Consider the following 6,670-nt stretch of genomic DNA (forward strand, 5'->3'; position numbering starts at 1 on the left):
AGACTGAAACCTGATCTACAATGTGCTCTTTTTTTCCCCATTTCTTTCTTCTTACCTTTTACCTTTTTTCCCTCTTTGTGACCGTTTTATCAACAATCGTGTTCCTTGTCTCTTTCAAGGTTCGTCAACTTTTATCTCTTTTCTTTTTTAGCGTAGAAAATGAAGTCGACAGGATAAGAAGCAAAAAGACAAATAAAAAGTAGTAAACAACAGGAAACTGAAAGTAAAGAGCACCTTGTAGATTAGACTTGAGAGTGGAAGATAATCATTTACTTGTATTTTTACGCTTATGGTGGCTCACAAAGCGAAGCCGAAATGTTTGTAATCACGATATTATACATTGTACTTGCGAGATTTTATTAAAGACACTTTTAAATAATTTATTAATACGTTAACTGCGCTTTGACGCTTACAGTTTTATCTCCAGTTTTTTGATTGTTATCGTACAATTTTTTATTAGATAAACTTTTTAATTGTTAATATATGTATGAAAAACGCTTCTTTCTAATGTTACGTATAAATTCACGAAATAGCACCTCCGAATCTCTGTGGAATCATCGCAGTGTTTTGCATTATTCCCTTTGAAATTATTTGCGAATTTCTTTAGGATCGTTGGGTGATTTACCTCCGCTTCACATTATTGTTCATCGCACGTCGTGAATCTCCCGGATGAGATTGGCTTCGTGCATCCCTTGCTCGCGCGGGAACGATTTATCCACCGCGTATATATCCATCGGATATATCGGCAATATGCCAATTTCGCGAATGTCACTCGTTTTGCTCCGATCGTTTGTGTCTCCTGGGCTCGTTTCCATTCCATTCTATCGTTCCTCGAGAATCGAGAAGGAAAAGAGTAGAATAAAACCATAAAGTACTTTTCGTTGCAGCGTGTCTAGCACTACAACACTGAACGTTGCTTTTGCAATTAATCCTCAAACAAAAAAACATTCTCCAATTTTAAATTGAAACAGAATGAACAGACGTGACGAACATCCGTGAAACGCGGTTAACGAGCAGTAAAAGGCGAGGCGAGCAGGACAAACCGCGAGAGCGAAAACATCGGATAGGGGTTGCCGCCCTTCGGATAGGCCGCTCGCTGTCGTATCGTCGTAGCGATCCCGCAGACAATCCGTAAGGGCTTAGCACTGTTTCAACAAGGGATTACCGACGCGTCCCTAAGTCGGGCGATACGCGATCCCATAGCGGACCTGCGTGTCGGGGACAAACATTTAAATTGCCAAGATTAGGCCAAGTAGCTAGCAAGTGCGACGCCATGACGCCATTCAGAGACATACGATTGTTCGCGAACACGGATCAACTACGTCGGGTATCTCTTTCTATTTTGGATTCGTCATACGGTACACGATTTATTTAAATCAAGTCAAATCTAATTTAATCCGTTCTCTCGTACTTCTTTATTTTTCTGACATTGTTCTTGCAATACAAAAAAGAACAATTTTGCTTGAAAGATCTAAAATTTTGCTGGATTTTGCTGGATACAAATCAGAAAATAATTTTGTTTGATTATCAAGATAATTATTAAAAATTATGAAGACCGATCAGATTAAATTATTTATAGCTTGTAAGATGCTTATTAGCATCAGATCATTAACAGCTTTCTAAAATGTTTATTTGTAGCAATAATATTAAATTGCTTGTCAATTTAATTACTATTTTAGCTTCGGTTACAGAACTATGTTTCAGGATAAATAATCGGCGACAAACACTTAGCTTAAACTAGAAATTGTATAAATTCACAGGAAATATTATCAGACGTGAAAAACTACTTTAAATATGACGTTTTGGAAAATAAAATTATGTTAGAAAACGATAAACAATGATGTAAAAAAATTTTGATTTTTCTAATAACCAGTTTGAGTTTCCTACAAAATTATTTTGATAGTTCAATAAAATTATTTTCAGATCTGTATCCAGCAAAAAATCATTTTTCCCGTAAAAAAATATGCATATATGAAATATTTTATAATAGATATTTTTACTATTCTTTTTTCCTTCGACTGCTTTTTTTTTTCTATTTTAATTATTATTTTCTCAATATTAAATTAAAAACGTTTTTCAAAAATACGAAAGTGATTTTAATAAAATCACTGCTTGTTAATTTGCATCAGAATTTTTGACAAATAAAATCACTGACGATTATAATTTAATTTAAGCAGGATAATATCATACCTGGTGGTATGATGGCATAAGAACCGCAAGAGAGGTACAATCTTGCCGCGGGTCGTATCCTCGCTACTTAAAGTGTGACGCATGTAGGTGCTTATCTCCTTCGAATGTGTCAAGCCAACAGCTATTTATGAAGACGCAATGCTGTGTATATTACCATCGCATATACGGGATGTATCGAAAGTTGCGTACTTTCACTTAATTACAAACCGCTTGATAAATTTTCAAGAAATTTTTCAAGACAACAGCCTCGTAAGACACTATTGTGCGACTTTTGACATGAAAGTTTTAATAATAAGTATTTTGATAATCAACATTACGCGATAAAATAGTATTATTTGATAAAAATTCACTTGAAATTTGCTATAGATGTAAAATTTTATCATTTATTTTATTATTTATGCTTTAAACCTTTGGTTGGCTCCACTTGAAATATTAATAATTCAATCAATAATTTAGTTACGTACGGATTGAGAAAAAAAGTACCGTAGTTCTCCAACACCTTGTATATTTATCTGTCGCGGTTTACATCGCAAGATTGCGTGTCAGTAATCACGCTCAACCTCGAGCATCACCGATACTTGAACGGCTTGAAAGCGTGAAAATGTCCTTTCAAACCCTCCGATACCATGAGGCATAAGCGATAATTTTGTTTTCTTACTCACGTTTACCTTCACGCTTTTAAATTAATGTTTGTTGCAAATAAGATACTTTAGCTTCTCTGAAAGCAATAATGATGATAGCGTTTATGGGATACAATACCGCGATTTTCTGCTGACGCTAAATAATAATCGTAATTTCTTTTTCTAAATTTGACTACTAAATAAATATTCGTAATTATTACTAACTTTATACAACTCTCGCTAGTATCTGATGATTAATTAATGAAATGTAATTAAAGTACTGTATGCATATCTAATTGAGAGCAAAGGTCTTCGGAGACAAGGGGACGAGATATGTTGGAAAAGAAAAGAAAAGAAAAGAAAAAAATCGTGCAAATAGCTGCCATAAAGGTATACGAGGTACGGAAAAAAGAACATACATCCCCGTAGTATATCGATTTAGTCGAGGTTTCAACTTTATCGCCTGCTACACCAAAAGGTCCTTAAGCAAGACCTAAACTAGAAAAAAAAAGAAAACGAAATACGATGGAAGGAAGGAAGAAAGGAAGCGCAACTAGGATCCTTTGTACCGCTTCTTGCGTGTCGACGAGAAATATTTTCTTTTTACGCGAGACGAGTTCCTTCTCGTGGCGCTTGGTGGATTGTAGAGTAAAACGACCACCCTCATTCACCCCCGCGTTTTCTCTCCTGTCCGCAGGGATTCATAAGAAAAGTTACGTACTTTAGGGCGGGGACATCCCTCTTTCAAAAAAGCGCCAGCTCAGTTTAGCTTTCGATCTACTCGTTACGGTAAACGCTCGGCTTCGCGCGATCAGCCAGTTTCCTCTTTTCATGTATTTTTTTCCCTGGGAAAAGTTTCCTTTCTTCTTCGTTGTTCAGTTTGACAGCAGTTTTCCGCGTTCTCTTATCCGCAGAAAGTGGATGTAACAAATACTTGCACACAGAGTTTGCCGAATCGGTAGTTTTCTGTTCCGTAAACTGCTCAGAGATATTTCACCGTTGAATTTCGGTGTCAATTAAATGATTGAATGACTCACTTATTTAAATAAAAGAACTAAATGAAAGATTTATGAAATTTAAGCAGACTAAAAAACGCTTTATAATTCTTTTCGAAAATATTTAAAAATGACATTTACGAGCGCAGTACGTAAATATTATTCCTTTTTTTTCATTCAACATTTTAAAAAGTTCTTTGAAAAAAAAAGACATCTTTAAGACAATATACAAAATATTTTTTTAAGAAAATTAAAAAAAATATTTTTATACAATAACTTTTTTATAATTTCTTATATATATATATATAGTTCTTTTTATCATTCCTTGACGTTTATTTCACGAGCGAATATCTCGAGCCATTAAATTATTTCTTCGTTCGCTGATATAAACGTCTTCCTCTGCAACAATTTTGCGAGCTGAGGAATGAAATTATATTCCTCCCAAGTTTCGGATGCTCGCGTGGAGGAACGGCCGTCCGCGCAAGTGAGAGCTTACGGCCATAAAAGTTTATTGCTTCTCCTTTCCGTACTTCACTCCTTTCCCAGTTCCTCATAGGGATGAGACTTTGTCGGTTCCCCGCAGAAGAAGATCCCTTCTGAGTCTCGACACGCGGCCATTTGCACGTGCTCGCGATATTTCTGGATAGCATCCACCTGCTTCCATCCTATCCGCTTATTCCACCCTCTTGTATCCTTGGGGAGGATACATCTACTTTAATCGTTTTCGCGAAGAGCAACAGCGTTACTTACACACGCATTTCAACGATATAAACTCCTCAGTGCTTGACGCAAATAATTACCAAGATATTATGTAGTGAGCAATAAACTATTATATAATAATAGAATATTGTTAATCAAACATTGAAAAAAAAAAAAAAGTTTTTTATCTTCTTGCAATTTTTGCAATAACTTGTGTTATTTGTCAGACTGTCCCACTTTTTTTTATTCTATTATTTTTTTAAGATCTTTTATCAGTTTGATGTGGATTTCTTCTTGATGGGGAAAAAAATCAAAACGCTTCCAAGTCTTGTATAATTGTTGTAAAAATAAAAACAAAGAATTTTTTGATAAGTTTCAGAGACAGAAATTAAATAACAATTAATATATATATTTTCACTGTAATAAAAATGCAAATTCATTTTGGTACAAATTTGTAAATGTAAATTCATGACCTAATACGTTTTCTTTTTAAGAAGAAAACTTCTTTGAGAGGAATGTCTATTTCGAAAAATAATGGCGCGGTACTGTTGTGCAAGTTCTACAAGAGAATTGCAGTTTGAAACGAGATGCAAAATTAGTTTCCTGAAGATCTTGGTAAATTCATAGACGATTCATTCCGGTAAAGTCACGAGGCGTTTAATCGCATCGTTCTCGTCGCGTCGGTTGTGAACTGTGAATGAGGAGAACGCGAGAAAGGTCGAGTGTTACAGCGAAGGAGGGGAGGGGATTAATTCCGGGCGTTTGTAATTCGAATTGAATTTATCACGGCGGAAACTATGAAGCGACGAACGGACAGACGGACCGATGAACGAATGAACGAACGAACGAATGAAGGGAGTCGGCAAGCTCGGGCTTGCGGATGAATAATGGAGGCCCCAATGAGATTTTCCAGTTCGCCGCGGGGCACCGTAATATTAGCTTACCGTCGCCATCGCGACTCGCCCGCGACGTCCCCGAAACGACCATCAGGCGTACAATCCGACCCGAGGTTTTAGATTTGGCCACCCCTGTGTTCTACGATGCTTTCATACCTTTTTCACCCTGCAAAGTTGCGGGGTTCGACTATCATCGAAGAACAAACGCGAAAAAAATATCAGGGCTTAAAGAAGATGCCGCGGGGTAGGAGGGATGAAGATTTACGCTCAGGTGGTTAATTAAAATCGCAAACTAGTCAAAGACACGTCTAAAAACACACACACACACACACAATCGAAATTTTTCTTATAATATAAATCTTAGTATCACGCCATTACTTCAATAATGACACAATTAAAAAAAAACATGAGTTATAAATAAGTTAGATAAATATTACCTTATCAATCATTAAAAGTGAAAGTTTTATGAAGTATAACTTCATAAAAAATCGTTAAAACGTCGAAAAAGGTGACTTAAAAAAATCATCAAAATCGTCAAATAATAAACAAAAATGATTTTTTTAAAGGTCAATAAAACATGAAAATAATATTTGATCATGTTAAGAATATATCTTTTTGCCAATGTAATTTGATTAGTTAATAATTTCCTCTTCTCTTTTCTGGAAAACTTGGGTTTCTGCTATTATTCTCGGAAAGATCGAATAATTTAGACTCGACGAGTCCCTCCATTGACCGGCGCTCGCTTTTACAAGACCGGTGTGTCATCTCGAAACGCGTAACTGAATAATGCGAGCGGGCATTCCCATCGATCAGATGAATGGAGAGATAGCGAGAAAGGGAAAGCAAGATCGAAGGAGCGGCAATTCGTGCGACAGCCACCGCTGGCGAGAAAATTGCTTTCAGTCTGGCTTTTCGCGACACTTCGCTTGGGACTGGTGGCAGTGGAAAGCGAGGGCAGGAGAGTGCGAGAGGTCGACCCTTAAAGAAACGAGAAACGAAAATGTATTTCCGGATGTATGCCAGCAAATCGAAAACCCAGACTGGCGATTGTGCGAGTCGAGTCTCGTGCGCCTCCCGCTCAATGCTGAATGGGCCATTCGGCTAAATTAGAAAAATTACATGAGAGAGAAAGAGCGGAAAGAAGGACAGATTGCTCTCCCGGAATGGTAAGAAATAAGATATTTCTGTGGAGGACCGCTAAGAAAAAAAGGGAGAAGAGAAGAAGGCATTATCGCGCTGCGCGATAAATGTATACCTTCGAGATAAAATT

The sequence above is a fragment of the Trachymyrmex septentrionalis genome, unplaced genomic scaffold (genome assembly GCF_001594115.1).
Source record: "Trachymyrmex septentrionalis isolate Tsep2-gDNA-1 unplaced genomic scaffold, Tsep1.0 scaffold2, whole genome shotgun sequence".
NCBI lineage: Eukaryota > Metazoa > Arthropoda > Insecta > Hymenoptera > Formicidae > Trachymyrmex > Trachymyrmex septentrionalis.